This window comes from Hoplias malabaricus, chromosome 2 (genome assembly GCF_029633855.1).
Source record: "Hoplias malabaricus isolate fHopMal1 chromosome 2, fHopMal1.hap1, whole genome shotgun sequence".
Taxonomy (NCBI): domain Eukaryota; kingdom Metazoa; phylum Chordata; class Actinopteri; order Characiformes; family Erythrinidae; genus Hoplias; species Hoplias malabaricus.
The window spans coordinates 57,332,737-57,356,711 of record NC_089801.1 but is presented as its reverse complement, the minus strand read 5'-3'; the positions used below and the strand labels follow the sequence as shown (position 1 = coordinate 57,356,711).

The following is a 23,975-nucleotide window of genomic DNA, read 5'->3' as shown; positions in this document are numbered from 1 at the left end:
AAGCTTTTTAAAGGTGCAGCAATTATTTGTTTAATTAGATCAGATCTGGTAACACAAATTACTGTGAGTTCAGTTCAGCATTAGGTAACACATCCACATTTGATCACATCAGAGGTGTATTCAAATTAACACCTCTGTGAGGGTGAGCCTTGGGAATTTCCTTTGGAAAAGCAGTGAAAAGTGGTCTAAGAGCTTACAAAACACTAGGTGTGGGGACTTTTCAGATTGGATCAGGGAAATTTTAGAGGTAAGTTCCATTATCTCACTTTTACGTGGTTCTTTTGCACTGTTCTGATTCACTGTTCTGAATTTAGATCTTAATGTACCTCTCATTGTTAAACATATATTCATACCAAGTACAACACTTCATATGAATTCTTTTCTTATACATTTTTTAGGCTTTCCTAGGCCCTAATTGTTATGTATCTTTGGTCATCTGTTCACTTGTAGCAACAATGGCAATTTCAGTTTTTTGCTAAAAGATGTTTTACATTTAGGGCAGCACGGTGGCGCAGCAGGTAGTGTCGCAGTCACACAGCTCCAGGGACCTGGATGTTGTGGGTTCGATTCCCGCTCCGGGTGACTGTCTGTGAGGAGTTGGTGTGTTCACCCCGTGTCCGCGTGGGTTTCCTAAGGGTGCTCCGGTTTCCTCCCACAGTCCAAAAACACACGTTGATAGGTGGATTGGCGACTCAAAAGTGTGAGTATGTGTGTGTGTCTGTGTTGCCCTGTGAAGGACTGGTGCCCCCTCCAGGGTGTATTCCTGCCTTGCGCCCAATGATTCCAGGTAGGCTCTGGACCCACCGTGACCCTGAATTGGATAAGCGGTTACAGATAATGAATAAATGAATGAATGAATGAATGTTTTACATTTGCTACTTTGACATCTATGTGTTTTTAAAGGTCAGTTAATTTATGTTTTAAATCTAATATGTAATTTTTGCTTCAGATCCAAACTACTGTTTCCTGAATGACTAGAAGACCCAGACATGACTAAGTGCTGCCTTAGTTTCAGAGTTTTTTTTCTGTAGATTTCAGTAAAAGTATAAGAAACTTGGACTGAACTGTAACTGTTTGAGTGTAAACAATCTATCAGAATAATACTCTTTAATTATACTGACCCTTGTTAGCTTGAGCCATTTAACTGGTTTACCATCACCAATCTGTGATTGTTAACTGCCAATATATTTCTTGTTTCTCGGGGTTATGTGTCATTATTATATAATTATATAATTGCTTCCAGATCAAAATCTTCTCACCAATTGTATCTCCATTTTAATTTCTATTCAAGACTGTGTTTGAAATGAATAATCAAATAAAACAACTTCAATTGGTTTGTTATACACTGTTAAAAATTTGAGGCCTCAACAAAAAAATTTAAGTCAACATTCTGCACTTAACGTTTTGAGTAAGCAGAACTTTTTATGCAAAATTACATTAACTCAAAAAAAAAAAAGTTTAAACTCAAGTACCTTCAACTAGTTAAACTGAGTTGCAGCAAATTAGAGTACTTGCTAATTTAAGCTTACATAAATTATAAATGCAAGTTTTGTAAACTCAAACTTTTTATTTCTCAAGTGCACAAAACAAATTTAAATAGGTTGCATCAATTAATAGTTTGCATCTTCAGTACTTGTCTATTTAAGTTGACATGACTTACTAATGCAGGTTTAAAAAAACTCAAACCAATGTAGAATTCAAGTACATCAGGACAAGGACAATCATGTTTTGAACATTCACAGCACTTTTAAAGTTGAAATTTACACAATTTTCATATTTATTAATAAATATTAATAACAGTCAAACAAGGAGAAGAAATGCACTTGGCAGGTCACTGATGCCTTCCACGACAACACTTTCTTCAAGCACGACAGAGAAGTCAATCGCATCTGGGGAAGAACACGGAGCCCCTCCATGATCATCTAGGGCAGTCAAGATTGCCACCTTCACATTCTTTGTATACTTCTCTTCAGCATCTGTCATCTATTGAACACGGGAGGAGGGGTGGGGTTTCAAAAAAATCAGGAAACAATGGACAAGAGACTAAATCTATCAATGTGTGTGATACCCATTGACACAAAATGATAAAAGCCTGTTCCATGTTGTTTCGACTGCATTAAACACAAGCAGGTAATGCTTCATATCAAATATCACATTTGCTCAACTTGTTTTATAATGGACTATGGTGATATAGGTCTAAAAGTAGTGATGTAGCTAAATTACTTTTTAGTTCAACCTAGCTGGACAGAGAATCTCAAATAGCACCTTGCATAAAATTACATTTTAATATTTACCAAGCAGGTCTTCAGGACAGCGTTTGCATGGACTTCCCTTAAAAAAAGTCAAAGACATTTATGTGCAGCAGTCTTTCTGTGGATCAAAATGTCCGACGTCTAAAAGGTGAAAAAGTGGCAATCATTAAAAACAAAAAAAAGAGAGAGTTAGAAATACCGTACAATAATTTTGAATGCAATAAATTTGAAGGCAAAATTGAATAATTATACAACACTATACAGCCTTCACACTATGACCTGTAGTCTAATTGGCCTCCAATCCCTATGCCAACAAACCTTTTCATCTAGATTATCAAGAATGGCCTGCATATCTCCTCCAAAGTCTGCCCTTCTATTCCTGTACAGTTTAAGGAGTTTTGGCACATGTGTCCAGTGCACCATGAAACTGACTCTTCAGGTTGATGGCAGTTATTCTATGAAACTCATTGCATATCTAGAGAGAGAGAGAGAGAGAGAAGAGTAAACAATAGAGAATACAGATTATCAGTCATTATGTACAGAGTGTGTCCATTTCTAGACAAACACTGGTTCAGTTGATAATTGTTATGCACGGATCCAGACTAAAACCATCCCCTCATCCCAAGGCCAAAAAATAGCCCACAGGAAAATTGCTCTTTTGGGACGCTTTCGTGACAAGTGTTGTGTGCGATAAAACTTGCCTTAAATACTATTACTGTGGTTGGACAATGCTGTACGCTTTTTGGTTAAGAAGTTAATAATTAAAAAAATAAGAAAATAAATAAATAATCCAAACAGCTGATGACTTGGCAGTATATGAGTTTTGGAACTGTTCGGGAAAAAAAGTTTATTTTTGACAAGTAAATTAGATTGGTTCACACTATAGGTTTGAAATAGGTGTGAAACAATCGTACAAATCTATAAAAAGAAAAATATTCTGAAATGGGCCAGAGCTGGAGAGTCACAAGTACAGCAAACAAACAGACTATTCACCTGACTCTCCAAGTACAGTGCTGGTCATCATTCTCAAACCAGACTAACCAGAGGTTCCTGCTCAACAACTCCTTCCGCCGTAAAGAAAAAGTTCGCTCCATACTTGTGTGACAGGTAGGACCTGTCGACCCCTGTTTGGTTTCCTGTCTGACCCTTTTTTTATGGTGGCACCAGTGAGGCAGAGTGAAGTGCTCACCGCTAAGGCGACATAATTGATTTGGGTTTGTGTAGCGGTGGTGGTGTAATGCACCGATTGGCTGGGTAATCATATTTAACCGGTCTTGTGCACTGGTGTTTGTTTGGTATCGTGGACACCAGTTACATAGGTCAGGCAGCATGTTGGGATTTCCGCAGGATTCAAGGTGGTGCCTGAGAGCTTCAGAAGTATGGCTTGTGGTCGGTGTGGTGTGACGACGAGGTATTGTGTGCTGAGGAACCAAAATAGTGACGTGGGACTTTCAAGACTGGAGTTCTGCCATTGGTTTTATGTCCTATACTCCCCAGTTGAGCATTTTGGGGTGGGACTTTCAATTTAAAGTTGGGGGGCAGGCGGGCCTTCCTTGCACTATATGTATCGGCAGTGGTGGGCTGCTTGCCAAGGCATTTCCTGTTTCTCTTCCGTCGTCTGGTCCCTGTATTGGCAGCGTTCCGCGTTGCTGAAATTTGTGCCTCGTGGTGGCTTGCTCCGTGACAATCGTAAACTGTTGGCTTGTGCTTGGATTGCCGGTGTCGGACAGTTGAGTTTCTGTGTTTGCATCATAGCGAGGGTATGTTGACTCTAGTTTTATTAACGATCAGATTGGGAGATACTAATATTCCTTTTAATCTGGTGGGTGATAGTAGCAACCGTGCTGCATGGTTGGGTCGTTACCGTTGCTGTATCCTCTCTGATTTTGACCGCAGTGGGGAACGCTGTGCTACTGTCTCCTGGTATGTATGCAGATTATCTTACTTTTTAAAAATTAGATTTTAGTCAAATGTTTTGTTTAGTGTTTGTATTTTTCAGGTTCCTGGGCTTTTGTCCAGTTCCTGCGGTGCTGCTGTTTTGTCTTGGTTTTGTTTTAGTTAGGAAGGATTTGTTTTGTTTCAAAGACTACATTGTTTTGCTTTAGTTTTTGTCTTGTTTTTGTGATTTCTTTTGTATTTTTTTTCATTTGAAGTTATAATCACCACCAGCAAGCGCTGTGTGTGTGTGTGTGTGTGTGTGTGTGTGTGTGTGTGTGTGTGTGTGTGTGTGTTGTGAGATGTGAAGAGTGGTGTCATTTTGGAGTGAATTTTGATTTCTTTTTCTTTTATTATTTTTGTCTCTTTCTGTGTTCTCTTCTTTTTTTTTTTTTTTTTGCTCTATTTCTCCCTCTCTCTCCCCTGTCTAGACAGGAGCTGTGGGTCACGGCAGGAGGTTATAGGGTTGGTTTGTGGAGTCCCTTTCACTCGTCCTGCAGTGTAGAGCACTGGGTGTGTAACCTGTGTGGTGTGATTACATATGTTGGTGGTATAGGGGACTCCCTTTGAGCTCAGTCTCTGCCGTGGTAAGCCCGGCCCTGTTCTACTACTTGGTCTTGTCTAGTAATTATTTTACTGCTGATATTCATCCCAGTCCTGTTGGTTACATGAAACTTTGTTTTAAAATCTATTGTTAATAAATTTGGAAGTGTTCGAAATACATCTCTGGCCTCTTGGTGTGAACGAACCTGAGTGTCTTTCTCATTTCTTTTTTTCCCTCTGGGCCTTAACGCCCCCTTTTTATTTCCTAGGGGTGAAAGTCCCTTAGGTGGCATAGTCGTGCTACATCATTTTATTCTAAATTCCTCCTGACCACTACCAACTCGCCACATCTAGTATGTAAATGCAATTACAGAACCACAAACTCTATGTAACTGTCACGCCCTCGTCCTGTCATGTCTATCTCTGCCCATGTCCCGCCTTTGTCCCGCCTCCTTGTCTGTCCTCCTCATTATCTGTTTCAGGTGTGTCTTGTCTGTGTTATGTATTTAAGTCCCCTTGTCTCAATTCCTCTTGTCTGTCATTTGTTTCATTCCTCTAGTCAAGTTCCTCTTCCAATGTTGCTGTGTCATGTTTCCTTTGTCATGTTGTTAAGTCTGTCTGTCTTGCTTGCTCTAGCTCTCTGTGTTTGGTTTCTGATTTAGCACTGTGTTTATGTTTAGCGTTAGCTACCTGTGTTTAGTTAGCTTTCTAGCTCCCTTTGTCTGTCTCTGTTAGCTCCCTTTGTGTTGCCTTTCTGTTAGTCTCTTTGTTTTGTTATAGTCTTTTGGTTAATAAAGTATGTGTTTTAGCGTGTGCATCTGCCTCCATCAGTCCGCCATCCATGATTCCTGACAGTAATGTTATTTAATGTATGTGTTTATAATTTATTTACATACATATATATTTGCATTTTCTTAAAGTCCTGTTTGAAAGGATTTTAAAGCTTCAGTCAATTTGGGAAACTTTTATGAAATTCGTTAACTGATAAATTACTTTTGACGAAAGTACCAAAAAGTAACCGCATAAATTTAGGTGACATTAAAACAGTTGTCAGGTCAAGAAAGTTTTATTGTCAATTCTGTATATGTACAGAACATACAAAGGATTAAAATTACGTTACTCTCCTCTCCAAGATGCAGTAACATTTAACAAAAAATAGACTAAATTCAACTAAGCTAAGTATATAAATATATGAATGTGAACAAACAGAAGAGAAGTTCAGGACAACAGGAGACAAGTGCAGGACATACGATACCAGCAGCTCACTGATAGACATACATGAGTCGATGGAACACTGACTGAAGACAATAACCTGATTTGGATGTAGGATAATGGATGTACAAGGCAGTGAAAAATAATAGTGCAAAACAATTGTAATAGAAGGAGGTAGGATACTGGATGTACAGGGCAGAGTAGACAGTAGTGCAAGATAATCGTATAACAACTAAGTAAAGTGAACAAGTGCATATACAAACCGGATTCCAAAAATGTTGGGACACTAAACAAATTGTGAATAAAAACTAAATGCAATGATGTGGAGATGTCAAATGTCAATATTTTATTCATAATAGAACACAGATGACAGATCAAAAGTTTAATCTGAGAAAATGTAACATTTTAAAGGAAAGTTATGTTGATTCAAAATTTCATGGCGTCAACAAATCCCAAAAAAGTTGGCACAAGGCCATTTTTTTAACCACTGTGTGGCATCCCCCCTTCTTACAACACTCAACAGACGTCTGGGGACAGAGGAGACCAGTTTCTCAAGTTTAGAAATAGGAATGCTCTCCCATTCATGTCTAATACAGGCCTCTAACTGTTCAATCGTCTTGGGCCTTCTTTGTCGCACCTTCCTCTTTATGATGTGCCAAATGTTCTCTATAGGTGAAAGATCTGGACTGCAGGCTGGCCATTTCAGTACCCGGATCCTTCTCCTACGTAGCCATGATGTTGTGATTGCTGCAGAATGTGGTCTGGCATTATCTTGTTGAAAAATGCAGGGTCTTCCCTGAAAGAGATGACATCTAGATGGGAGCATATGTTGTTCTAGAACCTGAACATAGTTTTCTGCATTAATGGTGCCTTTCCAGACATGCAAGCCTCCCATCCCACAAGCAGTCTTCCATTTTGCCACACTCCATTTTAAAAGACCCCTGGCCCAGTGCAAACATCTGAGCTTGTGGAGCTTGCTTAGAAATGGCTTCCTCTTTGCACTGTAGAGTTTCAGCTGGCAACGGCGGATGGCACAATGGATTGTGTTCACTGACAATGTTTTCTGGAAGTATTCCTGAGCCCATTCTGTTATTTCCTTGACAGTGGCATTCCTATTTGAGGTGCAATGATGTTTAAGGGCCCGGAGATCACGAGCATCCAGTAGAGTTTTACGGCCTTGACCCTTACGCACAGCAATTGTTCCAGATTCTCTGAATCTTTTGATGATGTTATGCAGGGTTGATGATGATAACTTAAAATCTTTGCCATTTTATGCTGGGTAACACCATTCTGGTATTGCTGCACTATCTTTCTTAAGTGACAGCTTAAGTGACAGTACCAATATAAACAGACCCGGTGTCAACAGTAGTGCAAATACAGGGATATGAAGCCTGGAAGCTGGTTAAAGTGATTGAGTGCCTTCCTGATCTTCAAAGTCACAATTGGGTATTGGTGGTAATTGATGAGGTTGCTGAGTAGTGTGTATGTGTGTGTGTGGGGGGGGGCTGAAGTTGGAGGGGGGGCAGAACAGGGAGAGAGTTCAGCATTCTCACAGCCTGATGGATGGAGCTATCCCTCAGTCTGCTGATCCTAGCCCTGAGACTACGCAGACTACCACCCTGATGGCAGCAGGCTGAAGAAGCTGTGTAGCGGATGGGTGGGATCGCCTGTCAAGCAGAGGGCTTTTCGTAGAAGACGGGAGTTGTATAAGTCCTGAAGGCAGCGGAGAGAGATACCAATGATCTTCTCAGCAGTTCTCACAATACGCTGGAAGGTTCTGCAGCAGGATGCTGTGCAGGCCCCATACCACGCAGTCTGCAAGCTAGTCAGGATACTCTCGATAACCCCACTGTAGAAGGTGATCATGATGGGGGTGGGAGCTCTTGCTCTTCTTAGCTTGCAGAGAAAGTAGAGCCGTTTGTGAGCCTTCTAGGCCAGTGATGCTGTGTTGATGATCCAGGAGAGGTCCTCTGTGACGTGCACACCCAGGAACTTGGTGCTGCTCACCCTCTCCACAGCAGCCCCGTTGATGGATAGAGGGGCATGTTGTGTGTGGCTTCTCCTGAAGTCCACAACAATCTCCTTGGTCTTCTCAGTGTTCAGAGAGAGATTGTTGTGTTTGCACCTAGAGGCCAGCGGGCTCACCCCGCTCCTGTAGTGTAACTCACCGTTGTTGCTGATGAGGCCTACCACAGTCGTATCATCCGCAAACTTGATGAAGATGGTGGAGGTGTGTGATGCCAACCTGTAGTGCATGTGGTCTTCCAGTCAGGAAGTCAAGCAGCCAGTTGCACAGTGATGTGTTCAGTCCCAGTCTGTCCCGTTTTTGAATGAGTTGTTGGGAGATGATTGTGTTGAATGCAGAACTGAAATCAATAAAACGCATTCTGACATGGGTGCCTTTCTTGTCCAGATTAGTAAGGGCTGAATGGAGAGCAGTGGAGACAGCATCATCAGTCGAACGATTTGATCGATATGCAAACTGGTAGGGGTCCAAGGAGGAGGGGGGGGAAGACCTGATGTGTTGCATGACTTGCCGTTCGAAGCACTTCATGAGGATGGAGGTAAGTGCAACTGGGCGGTAGTTGTTGAAACAGGAGGGTGATGACTTCTTTGGGACAGGGATTATAGTGGTGGCTTTGAAGCATACAGGGACCACAGCCTTACTCTGTGAGGTGTTGAAGATGTCAGAATACACCTCTGCAAGTTTGCCAGCGCAGTCCTTCAGCACACGACCAGGTATGTTGTCAGGTCCAGGAGCTTTCCGAGCATTGGATATTATTAATATATTTAGGACAGCATATTTAGCAATTTCTAACTTTCAATGTCCTGTTGTACATAGTTTTTCATCCACCAAATACAAATGCCATAATGATTTATATATTTTTGCTCACCATAAACAAAAGAATAGACAACTGTTTTCTTGATGACTCAGCAGTTTACTTCAGTTTTAAAAAAATTGTTCTTGTATTAACATTTTATAATTAGCTAAATGTTTTGAGAAACATTCATTCATTGTCTGTAAGCGCTTATCCAGTTCAGGGTCGCAGTGGGTCCAGAGCCTACCTGGAATCATTGGGCGCAAGGCAGGAATACACCCTGGAGGGGGCGCCAGTCCTTCACAGGGCAGTTTTGAGAAACAGACATTGGTGCTACTTTAAAGTCACTAGAAATAGAACTTAAAGAGTCTGTTACATAGGGCATTTGATTAAATTAAACAAACGGCTCATAATCAAACTTTCAATGGCTACCGTCGAGGTGGCAAAGTTAGCTAATATAACAATACCACAGCAAATTCCCTTACATATTCATGGCTTTAAGGTGTTAAAACTAGAAACTTAACTTTAAACTGCTTTATGAACTAGTTATCGCTATTAAAAAAAAAAAAATGTTAAAAAATGGCGCTGAGGATGGCAGCCACGGTGACGAGCTCCTCCGTGTTATATTTGTTTTTGTTAATTAATGTTGTTTATTGTACCTCAAACTTGGTCAGCTGGAACAGAGAACAGTTACTAACCGCCAGGGACAACATTTCTCCTGATTTTATGCCGGAATTTATTCAAGAACCTTCAGAGTGTGTGGAAATCTTTACAACGGCTGCGCTGACGCTGCTCGGCCTCGCAAGGAGACGCTGGAGGCGCAGACGAAGGGGCAGACGCGCGGGCGCACTCGTGCGTCTCAGGCGGCGCGGGCCTCGCACACCTCTACCATCATTATTCCTCTCCAACCTCCGATCTCTCAGCAACAAAACTGAGGAACTACTCCTGCTTCACCGGACCAACAAGGACTTCTCTGCTTCTGCTCTCTGCTTCACGGAGACCTGGCTGAACGAGCTGATCCCGGACAGTGCGCTGGACGTACCGGGCTTCCAGCTACTGAGAGCGGACAGAGACGTGGAACGTAGCGGGAAGAGTAGGGGAGGAGGAATCTGCTTCTACATCAACGAGCGCTGGTGTAGAGACACTACAGTATTGTTAACATCATGCTCTCCTCATCTGGAGTCTCTCTTCATTAACTGTTGGCCGTTTTTCTCTCCCAGAGAATTCAGTTCCTTCATTCTGGCCGGCATGTACATTAGGCCGAGCGCATGCGCAGAAACAACTGGCCGAACAGATAATGGAACTAGAGAGAGATCACCCAGACTCGCTGCTGATCATTCTGGGGGACTTTAACAGCGCTAACCTCACGAAGGAGATGCCCAAATACAGGCAACATATTGCGTGCGCTACACGTGAAGGCAACACACTAGAGAAATGCTACACAAGCATCAAGAATGCCTATCGCGCTGTTGCGCGCGCCGCTCTCGGGCTCTCCGATCACAGCCTCGTTCACCTCATTCCCACGTACCGGCAGAAACTCAAAACCAACAAGCCGGCCATTACAACAGTGAAGAGGTGGACCAGTGGAGACATAGAGAAGCTGCAGGGCTGCTTCGAATCCACAAACTGGGCTGTGTTTGAGGAGGCGACAGACGGACTGGACGAATACACAGACGCTGTGACGTCATATATAATCTTCTGTGAAGACAGCTGTATTTCAACTAGAACACGTGTTAAACACAGTAACAGCAAACCCTGGTTTTCTATAGAACTGAAACAGCTTAGGCAAGAGAAGGAGGCCGCATTCAGGAGTGGAGACAGAGCTGTCTACAAAAAAGCCAAGTACAGATTGGAGAAAGGGGTTAAAGCAGCGAAAAGAAAGTTCTCAGAGCAGCTGAATAACCACATCACAGCTAACGACCCATCGTCAGCCTGGAACAGTCTTCAGCTTCTCACTGGCTACAAGGTGAGAAATACCCCCCTCCACCTGAACGACCGTCAGCTCACCAATGACCTGAAAGAGTTCTTCTGCAGATTTCAAACAATAGACAATCAGCAGACTCTCTCACCCCATCATCAACCCCCCTCCTCCCCCACACTGGCTCTCACACCTCCACCCCCAGCTTGTCTCACCATCAGCCTGCAGGACGTCCACAGACTCTTCAGCAGACAGAAGGTGAAGAAAGCCCCGGGACCTGATTCAGTTTCTCCATCCATCCTAAAACACTGCTGTGACCAACTAGCACCAGTCTTCACCAGCATCTTCAACAGATCACTGGAGCTCCGTTGTGTTCCAGCCTGCTTCAAGACCTCCACCATCATTCCAGTCCCCAAGAAATCCACCATCACTGGATTTAATGATTACAGACCTGTCGCCCTGACATCTGTGGTCATGAAGGTCTTTGAACGCCTGGTCTTAGCCCACCTAAAGACCATTACAGTCCCCCTGCTGCCCCCCCTGCAGTTTTCATACAGAGCAAACAGATCTGTTGATGATGTGGTCAACCTAACTCTCCACTTCATCCTTCAGCATCTGGACAGCCCTGGAACCTACGCTCGGGTTCTGTTTGTTGACTTTAGCTCGGCTTTCAACACCGTTGTGCCGCAGCTACTTCAAAGCAAACTGTCCCGGCTGTCAGTGCCGGACTCCATGTGTCAGTGGATTGCAAACTTCCTCACAGACAGAAGACAGTATGTGCGGCTTGGGAAACACACCTCAGACCTTCGAACACTCAGCACTGGAGTTCCACAAGGGTGTGTTCTTTCACCCCTTCTCTTCAGCCTTTACACCAACGACTGTGTCTCCAAGGAACCAGCTGTAAAGCTCCTGAAGTTTGCAGATGATTCCACTCTGGTGGGCCTCATAGCCAATAGTGATGAGTCTGCTTACAGAAAGGAGGTTGGTCAGCTGGTGTACTGGTGCAGTGACAACCACTTGCTGCTGAACACAGACAAGACTGTAGAGATGGTGGTGGATTTCCGACGCAACCCACCCCCTGCATCCCCCCCTACATCAATGGCACTGCAGTTTCCACGGTAGAGTCACTCAAGTTCCTGGGCACCACCATATCCAGGGACCTGAAGTGGGAGAGGAACACCATCTCCATCACCAAGAAAGCTCAGCAGAGAATGTTCTTCTTGAGACAGCTCAAGAAATTTGACCTGCCACAGACCCTGATGATCCAGTTCTACACAACGATCATCGAGTCCATCATCACCTCATCCATAACCACCTGGTTTGGTTCCTCTACCTCACAAGAAAGAGCCAGGCTCCAGCGCATCATCAGATCAGCAGAGAAGATCATTGGATGTAATCTGCCAACGCTTCAGGAGATTCACACCAGCAGGGTGAGGAAACGCGCTTGCAAAATTACGCTTGACCCCTCACATCCTGGACATCACCTCTTCCAGACTCTCCCTTCTGGTAGAAGACTAAGGACCATCAAAACCAGCACAACACGACATGCTAACAGCTTCTTTCCCAGAGCTGTAGCTCTCCTCAACCACAGTGAACACCTCGGAGTCTCCAAACCACTGAACTAAACCGACTGGACTTAACTGCACTGAACAGGACACTTTACACACTTGCACTATGCTATTTTGCACAGCTGTACAGAAGTTCTATTTCTGTAACTCCTACAACAATATATAATATAACCTACTTTAGGAATATTTGGAAACATTTATATTCATACTCATATCTGTACAGTATAGATTCCTAGTATGTTTAATTCCTAGTATGTTTAACATACCTGGCGAAATAAAGAGATTCTGATTCTGATTCTATTTACCTCAATCTTGAATTCTCCAAATTTCGAACCACAACAAAGAGGAGTCAACCGTCCTTTGCGTGTATTCCCGAAACTCCCACTGAGCATGCGCATGACTTGATCAGAGCATGTGCAGGCTTATCTTGATCAGCAACTTTTCCAAAAAATTTTCTCAACACATTTTTTAATGTTGTGCTTACAGTATCAGAACAATAAATTTCGAGTTAGATGAACTATCACACAATTGAGTTCTATTCCCAACTCACTATTTCATGTATAATCAATTAAATTTAAGTTTGATTTTTTACAGTGAACCTCACACTGAATAATAGGGATGTTTTCTTCTTCTCCTGTAAGAGACAGCTTTGGAAATATGAGGGTTTTTTTAAATTCTTTAAAACATATAAATAAATTAAAAAAGGGAAGGATTCATGGACCTGACTGACTCATGTTTAGCAGACTGAAGATTCTACACAAGAGGGTGCTATTAATAATTCAGTAGCTACTTGCGCTTCATGAAAGCTGTGCTTTGAATCAGTCATACTGTATGCTGTTGGTATTTTATATTCTCTCTCTCTCTCTCTCTCCCTCCCCAGAACACATTTTTCATAGCTGTAGTGCTACCCCTGCTGGTGGGGAGTTCCTCTGTTTCTCCAGAACTGATTCCCACAGACTGTTGTGGTGTCTATGCTACAGGGAGTGCACCTGTACAGGGTTGTGAAGGAAGCCAATCAGAGGATGGGAGGTGGACCATATATTAGATTTCAATTCTATTTCACTTTACTACATTATTTGAGGTCAGTTCATGTTTGATCAGGTATGATCAGGTCATTACTAAATATTTTTTTATTAATAACATTTGTGGTAGTGAGGAACATTTAGTTACATCTATGCATGTGTAAAGTTTTTGTCTGTGTATAAACACCTAAAGAACTAGAGAATTATCTAAGGCCTCCTGCAGGTTATTCAGAGGAGAATGGATGGAAGTGTGAACTTCTACCGACCGTGTAGAATCCACCTAGATCCACCTAGATCCACCTAAACCGTGTAGATTCAGAAACAGATATGGAGACATTATAACCCAAGAGCATTAACTACCCGTTTTCAAAAATAGCAACTAGGGCAGCTGTGGCCTAGAGAAGAACCCTAAAACTATTCCTCAAACTAACCCCAACCCTAACTGTAAATTTAACTGTAAGCTCCAAAATGTTTGTGTAATGGTACTGCTATTTTTTTGTGCTGTTTTTGTAAGTTTGTTGTTATTTTTTCAATTTTCTATTGATGTGTAGGCAAACACTGAGTGTTTATGGAGATATGTTCGCCTGTATCTTATCCTAGAAAATCCATGTTTTTTTCAGAAAGTCTCAAGCTACGATGGGCGAAAATTCCACTTGCAAATTATTATCCAGTGAAGCAATGAAGTTAAAATGAAACCAGAGCTGCAGGCTGCCAATCATATTGGCACCTGGGGAGCAGTTGGGGGGGTTAGGTGCCTTGCTCAAAGGCACTTCACCCATGAAGTAATTTTTTCCTGCCTGTCCTGGGAATTGAACCAGTGACCCTCCTGCCTCAAGCGTTCTTCTCCAACTTCAGGGCCACGGCTGCCCCCAAGATGTCAGAACTTTTCTGGAAATGGGCTTGGTTAAATATAAAGCAATATATTTTATGGAGGTAAAAGCCTTTGTTGTTCCTGTAAGACCATTGATAAGTTTACAATTTTTTTTTAAATACTTGGCAACAGCTTTATCACACCTTTCAGGATTGGAGAACCTGTACCAGCTGACCCACAAGAGGAATTACAATCTCAGAGTGGACATGCAGGACTTTGAGGGAGTAAAATTTACGCTCTGTACTCGTCGTTCTCTGTGGAGTCTGAAGCCGATGGATATAGGCTCCACCTCGGAGCGTTCACAAATGGAGGGGCAGGTGAGAGAGGAGGCAGGAATATTGGACAGTTCAGACCCCCAAATGCAAACTAAAACCCCAGGCTCTGGTTGTTTGATAGATTTCTAACTGCTGTCCAAAACCTGAAACTAAATGTACAGCTCAGTATTTTATACGTTCGGCACTAGCTATTTTTCTGAAGTTCAATATTTGTCTTTATATTTACATAAATTACACTACTCTTGTGGAATGTTCACAGTTCCAGCTTTCACATGACACCTTAATGCAAATATCTTAAAAACTTAAAAAGTTATGAAGCAGAGAATGTGAAAATTAATAGTGTGAAACCACCAGTGGTTGGTTCATTCATTATCTGTAACCGCTTATCCAATTCAGGGCCGCGGTGGGTTCAGCGGAGCTGATAATTAAAAAAGAATTAATGGTTTTCTGAATGAAAGTTCACTTTTATTGATCTCATGAGTGGCTTTCAGTTAGTTGTTTACAGAATGTAGACACACCACACCAGTCACTCATGATGAGAGGCAGATCTCTCATGTGAGTCTCAGCCCCAATGTACTGCCATAAAAAAATCCCAATTTATACTTCTGCTTTCTATGCCCTCTGCTGTAGCCTACGGCGTAGCCTGACCCGAACCACTCCAGAAATGTAACTACGTTTTGCATCTACCCAGACTGTGATTGATCAGTAGATGGATGGACATTGTTGAATCGAAGAAGTACAGAAACAGGAACTCATCCACACTACAGAGACTGTAGACAGCAGCAAATTCATGGTGAGAAATTTCCTCAGACATAGTGTGTACTTCAGGAATGAATAAAGATATTGAATACAGGAAACCTCACAAGAAGAAACAGGATCACATGGGAACAACATGCCATTTTTGTATTTGTTTCTTTACTAACACCTCATGTAAACTATCCTCTGTCCCAAACAACAACCTACTCCCTAAATAGTGCACTTTAGATTTTTATAGTTTTATGTTTAGTAACCTTGTCTAGTGTTTAATAATCTTGTGCCTAGTTCTTTAATTGAAAGTAATGTCTCCTGCACTTACCTCCATCCCTGTTCCTCACTTCTGGACCACCCAAACTCCCCCATTAAGGTGTAAAGCGTTTAACTGGATATATACTGGCAACTTCCTTCTGACCAATCTCTGTTTAATTATAACTTTACACTAAAACAGGGCAAATCTCTGAAACCATGAATGAGTTTTTTATTTTGTAGGTTGGGGGGTCACTAACTTTTGATATGGAGATAAAAGGTACTTGTGCTGGAGCTTTCTCATTGTGTTTTCCTCCTTGATCTTCACACACAGATAGTTCATCAAATTTATTGAATGTTTTTGGCATAGTATGAGCTGTAGAGAGTTAAATATATATATATATATATATATATAATTATAAAATATGAAAAAAAATATATATATTAAAACCCTCATAAACATGGTAAAACATGAGGCACACTATTTCATGCAGCACTTCAGTTTTACACATCATAAAGGAAACCTTGCATTTGGGTGGAAGTTATGAGGCAGATAAAGGCCGAACAGCAAGGCCTAGAGGGATATTATACCACAGTTCAAAGAAGTAAATGTTGGGTTTACAGCTTCTTTTCTTTACAGCTTCAGTTCTTTTTTCTGTAGGTAATTCTATGGAGACACACAATGGACAGAAGTTCTCAACATTTGACAAAGTTTAAGGTTTGTTAAAGGTATGACAAAAATAATTTTATAAATTTTATATTAATTTAATAAAAGATATTATACGTTTTGGGGACTTAATATGCCAAAGTTACCTTATTATGCTGAAAAAGCTCTCTTAGCTCAAAGAAGCCAGATGGGAATTTTAGATAACACAGAGCAGGCTCATAAACCACTCTCCAAGGACCTTTTTTATGACCCCAAGACCCACAGGGTCAAGAAAAGAATCTTTTAGAGAGACATTCTTGGGGGATCATGGAACTCTCCTCAAATGCAGAATGCAGAGAGACACCCCTGAGGATCAATTTAACCTTAATTAAACTTTAATTCCCTTTGGTTTAAAACAATCTAAAGTCACATATGTGCACAGCTGTTTGAAATTAATTCCATTTGGACAATCAATCAAAATGGGTAGGATTAATTTACATGTGTTTAAAGTCATGTGTGTTTTATATGAATTTATGTAGAACCAAGGTAACCACATACTATGTGTGTAGTTGGTTAATAATTATGTAGAACATGGTTGTCTTAATGATATTACTTTGTGTTAACATCTAATCTTTGATATTGCAAAGTATGATTCAGAAGTCTGAGATTCATTCAAAGGATCATAAATTGTATGTGATGTCACTACCAAGGTACAGGAAGCACAGGAATCCCCACAGAGAACTTCAGAACGCCACCAGCTCAGACTGAGATGTCGCTGTGTCTGAAAGTCCGGGGAGAAAAGGAACCCCAGCGGCTGCAAACTAGGCGGCCCGCGTCTGCAATACTCCAGGATGTCGCGCAGGAAAGCACAGCGCGTCAGCAACATACTCCCAGCTATCTCCAGTCCATCTCCACTGATACATAAGGGCACATGGTCTCATTTCTTTCATTGCTCAGAGTTGGTGCTGAATGCTTGCTGGGATCAACAATAGCCTTTCTTAGAATTTAGGGTAATTATCATAGAGAAGTTCCCTCATATATTAGTCTCCCTGTCCCCTCATGTATCGCTGTAATCCATTTCATTATATGAATGTATAATTAATATTAATTATTTGATATTAATTTTAATAAACCATTTGTGAGATAAAAACCAATCCTTGTTTTTTTGTTTGTGTGTGCACCTTTCTTGTATATAATTATTCCTTCAATTTCAGAGTCAAGAACCCACCGCGGGTCAATGAGCATAATTTATTAATAATAATTAATTCTAGCTAGTTCTGCTATATAATATGTGAAGATGGCCTACTTGTCCAATCTAAAATTGGTTTGAACACTTTAGATTTTCAATTATGAGTAAATTCCTTCATGATGCAGCCCATGGGACGTTGGGTCCCAGCTGAGAGGGAACTGTAGGATACTAGGACCCAGCCGGAGAAACGCGTTTTGGAGTTGAGAACCGAATGTAAATATATTAAGTCTCTTTTCAAGACCTGTAGTGGGCCGCCATTGATGAAAGGCATGTTTAAAATGCCACGGTAGTCTGGAGTGCTCCAACTTTTTCCCTGGTTGCGTACAAGAAATGGTATGTAGTCGTTTATTATATGTGTATTGAGTGCACAGCAGTAGCGTATTTCCACTCCAGGGAGAGTCCTGGGGGGTGACAACAGATTCTATCGCTGCTGTACAGAGGTAAAATGTGTATTTGACCATCAGTGTCTCTAAGAAGGATCTAACATCACTAGGCTAGTAGTATTTTATTTAGGTAATTGGAGATTCAGGCTACTGCAGCGTTCAATTGTCTTTTAAAACTATTCACCCTTTTTTTAGGAGTGTCTGGAGATGAGGGCAGACATTTTTGTAGCTACTGTTTTTTTTTTTGTAGCTACGTTTATTTTTTTCAGTTTGTTTTGGTGTTTTTTTTTTTTTTTTTTTGATTCAATTAGACTAGTCCCGCCTTAGTTCCTCCTCCTTGTCAGTGTCCTCGTCAGTGTCACTTGTAATCCTGCCCCCTCGTTATCTGTTCCAGGTGTCCCTTATCTGTGTTATGTATTTAAATTCCCATGTGTAACTTCCTGTTCATTGGACATTCGTTTCCACCGTCATAGTGTTGCTCCCTAGTCTGTTTGTCTCGTTTGTTTCTCGCTTCGTTTCCATCATCATTGTCTTGCTATTAAGTCTGTCTGTTTCTCTCCACCATTTTTGTTATGCCCACCTTTCATTTTGCACAAGTCTGTCTTTCTCTGTTTAGTTAAATTTTGTGTAAATAAAAATCTATGTAGGGCGGCACGGTGGCACAGCAGGTGGTGTCACAGTCACACAGCTCCAGGGGCCTGGAGGTTGTGGGTTCAATTCCCGCTGTCTGTGAGGAGTTGGTGTGTTCTCCCCGTGTCCGCGTGGGTTTCCTCCGGGTGCTCCGGTTTCCTCTCACAGTCCAAAAACACACGTTGGTAGGTGGATTGGCGACTCAAAAGTGTCCATAGGTGTGAGTGAATGTGTGTGTGTCTGTGTTGCCCTGTGAAGGACTGGCGCCCCCTCCAGGGTCTATTCCTGCCTTGCGCCCAATGATTCCAGGTAGGCTCTGGACCCACCGCGACCCTGAATTGGATAAGCGGTTACAGATAATGAATGAATGAATGAATGAATGAAAAATCAATGTGTTTTAGTGTGTGTGTGTCCACCTCCGTCAGTCCACCCCGCGATCCTGAAAGAATGACCGACTATAAAAAGTCAGTCACACAGCTGAAAAAGCTAACACAGACAATCCATTCGACAGGGCTGTAAGAGGGAGTAGCCGGCTCCGGCAGATTCACGACACAGTTGCTCAGAGCCTACAGGAGGAGGCAACTTATGGACAGAATGACTACTCGAGCGTGAGACAAAGCAGCTCACTGGAGGATTACCCCCTCAGGTTCGGGGAAATTTTTTTGGGGGGGTGGGTGGTTGAGGGTAGGTACTGTTAGCCTCAAACCTCAGGACAAGGGAGGTGAGGCTAACAGGGATGCACCTCCAAGGGATCTATGATGGAAGAAGTCACTCATGAGTGCGCCCATCAGTCCCCTTAAACCCTCAACGTCCAGCACATGCCTCCGTGGATGTCTTTGCAGGGCCCCCTGCCTCCGTAAACGATGCTGCCTCTGTGGACATCGTTGCAGGACTGCTTACTGCTGCTTCTCCAGTGTCTGCTGCGCCACCAGCAACCTCCACCGCTCCCGTCCCTGTGATGGCCTTGAACCCACTGTCCTGTTCCTGTGATGGCAGTGACCCCCGCCGCCCCTGTTCCTGTGAAGGCGGCTGACCAGGTCGCTCCCATTCCTGTGAAGGCAGCCAACCTGACCGCTCCTGTTCCTGTGAAGGCGGCGAACCCGGCTGCTCCCGTCCCTGTGATGGCGTTGAACCCCGCTGCTCCTGTTCCCGTGATGGCAGTGACCCCCGCCACTCCTGTTCCCATGATGCCGGTGAATCCCGCCGCCCCTGTTCCTGTGAAGGCGGTGTTGTAGAAAATAATTTTATTACTTTGTGTTAGTGGACAAATATCCTTAAATGATTAGTTAAAATTAAGCATTTATAATTGTGTGAAATCTTGTATCTTATATGTACTCATATGAAAGATTAACCAGTATTTAACCAATCATTTAAACAGTTTAGAATCTGCACACTAACTGGCATGTTGACTCAGTATTTACACCTTTCTAAATTCTTAGACTTCTAACATTGAACAGATCTGCACTTAGGCTTTTAGCATGCTGATATAAATTACAAGTGTTAGCTAGGACAGCTGAACTTTAGGGCCATTTTGACCTAAAGCCCATTAGTGACTCCTCTAAATTTTGGTGACAGAAAAGGAGGCTTGGGAAAGGAAAAGGTACTTGTCAGAAGGGCATGATGAGTGTTTTGGGGTCACAGGTGCATGGGAAACTTGCACGTGAGAAAGTTGAGTACTAACATGTCTTATTATGCATATTAATATATGTTAATCAGTTAGAAACGCCTCACCACCAGGCTATACGTCATCTGGGGTATAACTGTGGAGTCAGATGGGAGAAGACCTCAGAACTCTACTGGGGAGGCCATTAGACTCTTTTCATGTATTAGTTCTCTTGGATCCAATAAATACTTTGATTTGCTTTGAACTTCACTCGACTGGTTTTTGAAAAGCTCCCGGAACGAGCACGTGTGTGGGGGGTGTATTTTGGACCTTTTGGATATTTTTAAATTTTAATTACTTTAAGAAAATAACAAAAAACCAAAAATAACATTTTTAATCTTCAATTGGTGACCCCGGACGTGCGGGAAGCTGGAGACTTTGGATGGCTTAGGATTTCCTTTCCACTCGCGGCCGCAATGAAATAAGGTGGGTGCGCAGACCCTGTTTATTCAAATTCTGCATATTGGACTTTTTAAATTGGAAGTGGTGAGGAGGTCTGACGGCAGTCCAGAGTGGGGTATTGAGCAAATCAATTTATTTTAAATATGTTTTTATAATTTGTTATCAGTTTATACATTTGGGGTTGTTGGTTTAAAAATTAATTATTTAATTTAAAATATAATTGATGGAAGCTGGTTCCCATCTTTCAAAACTGAGTAGTGGCGTCCTCCACTCAGAACCTGACGAGGTATCGAGTTAATTGCCCGGTCGAAGGTCGTCCGAGAGGGGTGGTTACTTCTGAAGTATATTTAATCGCGGAAGCTGTTCCCGCGAAAAAAATAAATTAAAAAATAGGAGCCGAAGCTGTTCCCGCGAAATAAATAAATTAAAAAAAGGAGCGGAAGCTGTTCCCGCGAAATAAATAAATAATAAAAAGAAGGAGCGGAAGCTGTTCCCGCCAGAGTTTGTTGTGTATTTTAATGAAATTTGATTGTGTATTCATGTTTTATGTCTGTTCTGAGAGCCTGTGTTATTGTTAGAGGCTGTTACATGACTGTCGTGTATGTTTTTGCTCTCTAGAGGGCGATAGTGGATTGCATAAACTGGTTGATTTTTTTAACAAGAGCGCCTGCTCAAATTTAAAAATTCTGTTTCTTTCTTTTTGGGGTTTATTTGCATATATTGGTCACTTAGACTTCTTGTGGAAATATAAATTGTATTTCGTTTACTGCTTATTGTACTAAGAATCTTATTTTCCGGTTCAGTTTGCATTTTTTGACTGTGGTAGTTTGTGTTAAAATTTATTTTCTGCTTCGGTTTGAATTTTTCGTTCATCATAACATATTTTGTAACCTGCTTGCTATTTCAGTAGTTCTCATAAATTTTGCTTTCACTTGCTATAATATATCTTGTGATTTCACTGTGGCTTGTTGACTGTTGAATGTGTCTGGAACCTTGTTTTCGTTCCTAAAATATAGTCGTTGGTTTAATTCTGTGTTGTGAGATACTAGTCCTGCTTTTCTTGCCTTTTCCATTTACTACAAATTGTATTTCGTATATTGGCGTGGTATTTGCTTCTGCCTAATAAGCTTTTTCGGTCCGTGGACCGGTTTCATAATTAATGTAAACTAGGCTTGGCTTGATTTTGGTTGAATATTGTTTGAAGACAAGCTTATGTTTTCTATTTCTCTGAAATTATTCACAGGGCTGAGGTGGTCCTGCTTTTATTGGCTGTGTTTCAGACCCTGACTTTAAAACTTAGGTTTTTCTTTTTTCTCTCTCTTTTCTATATACCGTCCGAGGTTGCGTGGGCGCTCTGTGGGGGAGACCCTCAGAAACTGTTTTAGTTCACTCTGAATTGTGATGAAACCTAACGGTGATAATTGATTTGCAATTAAAGGGTGAACTAGAACGAAGACCCATTCAGGTAAGGTCCAATTTTTTAATCAGCTCCTTACAGACACTATGGCTACTCCTAGAGACTTGCATAATGAATTAAACGCCATTTACGGCGTGGGGAATTGGGAATGGAAACCGTTTGTACAACAAATTGAAATAATAACTGAGGGATTAAAACAGGGAGAAATACATTTGAAAAAGCGGGATATTGTGCACAAAAGTGTGCTCCAGAGATTTGAAACGTGGGCTAAAATACACACAGGGGAGAACACTTCTTTAATCACCCGTATTAATCAGTTGAAAACAGAGTTGGAGGAAATATTAGGTCAGGCTGAAGCAGAGGTTAGTAAGGCTAGCCTTTTCCAAAAACCTAAGGCAAACACACGTTTAAAAATAGCTAAAACGGACATTGCGGAGCTTCAAAATTTTAAAATGGCATTCCTTAGTCTCATTCCACAGCTCGTGGTTTTGAAAACACCGGGTCCGTCACTTTCGAGCACTGTTTCACTTACTGCCGAGAACACGGAAGTGGAAATTGAGTATACGAACCACAAGGGGGAGGAGCCTACAGCTCCGCCTCCCCCATATAACCTAGGTCACGTCACACCAGTTGATAATGTCCTCCCTGTCTTCAGTGTAGACTCTGGCACGGTGAGTTTACGGATGGACAACGAAGTCAGGGGCTCTCCTTCTGAGCAGCCAGCTCAAAGAGTCACACACACAAACGTACACACACAAGATCCATTCCAATTGCGAAAGCCACATGACTCAATTTCAATTGCACAGACAAATATTCACACTGACTGTTCTGACATTATAGATACCACAGGAAATTATGTAGAACAGGATAAACCGCGCCTTGTCGATAAACAAACACTGACAACACCATTTAAGAACCCGAGGCCACGTAAAAATAAACAAAACATCAGGATTAAAGCAGATTTAGAGGGATATGTCACAACGGATGACTCTGACCAAGATGAGGGACTTATAGCAGATGATGAGGATAGTGCGAATGAACGTCGTGGTGGTAGACGGATTACTGATTTGAACAAAACATTGCGTGCCATGGAAAAACTCATATTAGAAGAACAGAGACAATTGGACTTAAAACAACAGACTTTAGAATGCGACATGCACACTTCAGACAAAACGGACATTTTGAGACGAAGCACCAGACCCCGACACCCGCCTGACAGATATACAACTGACACTAACGTCGACACTATGTTTCCATTAGTGGCCACTAGTACAGGAACATATAAATATGTACCATTATCATTGACTGATGCACAGACTTTGGTCGATCAGCTTCCGCCTTTATGTAGTGGAGCGGCTGCTTGGATTAGAAAGCTGGACAGTCTGACAGGTGGCATGACTTTAGCACTGGGGGATTTTAGAAACATTATTAAAAGATCGACTACTTCCATGGAAGCAGCTGAAATAGAGAGACAGGCTCAGACATCTACTCAACCTAATTATGATCTTTTCCACACTCACTCGCAGCGCCTCACTGACGTTATGAGAGTGATGTGGCCAACCAGAGCAGCGTCCACAATCCCATCATATGCCTGGGATGAAAAGCTTAGCCCAGGGGAATATATGGGTAAGGCAGTTGAGGATTGGACTAACACTACAGGGGTTCACCCTGCTAGGGGGCAGCAGATGGTTTGGTTTAGGACTGCAGTTGTGAAAGGCTTGCCAGCCCTCATAAAGGATAAAATTGAGGACGATCCTAATATGGGCCCTGACGCACCACATGACTTGTAGGTTAGACACGTTTTGTTCCATATGAACAAATATAAGGAAAAATTAGATAACAAAGACAAGGAGACACAAAAGTTACAAAGAGACCTACTAACTGCTCAACTAGCAGAAGCCAGGAAATCTGTAAATGATAATAAAAAGCAAACAAAGTCTGATACCATGATGCCTATGACTGCACCACCACCTAATATGCAATCACCACAAACATTTATGAACACAAACACATATATGCCTACCCAATCAGGGCCACCACAAAACCCACCGTATAATTATGGACCAAGTCCATATTTCTCATATCAGCCCTACTCATGGGGCAGGGGGCACGGTAATGGTAGGTGGAGGGGCAGGGCCCGCCGCCGGACAGGGGCGTGCCTAAGATGT

General features: G+C 42.1%; 1 long non-coding RNA gene across 1 annotated transcript; it reads left to right on the top strand.

The window, feature by feature from the left end:
• Positions 1-13,823: 13,823 nt before the first annotated feature.
• On the top strand, positions 13,824-17,070 carry LOC136673355 (uncharacterized). The gene is made up of 5 exons (XR_010795929.1): positions 13,824-14,202; positions 14,291-14,457; positions 15,046-15,208; positions 16,079-16,146; positions 16,774-17,070. It is a non-coding gene; the product is annotated as an uncharacterized lncRNA (long non-coding RNA).
• The last annotated feature ends 6,905 nt before the right edge of the window (positions 17,071-23,975 follow it).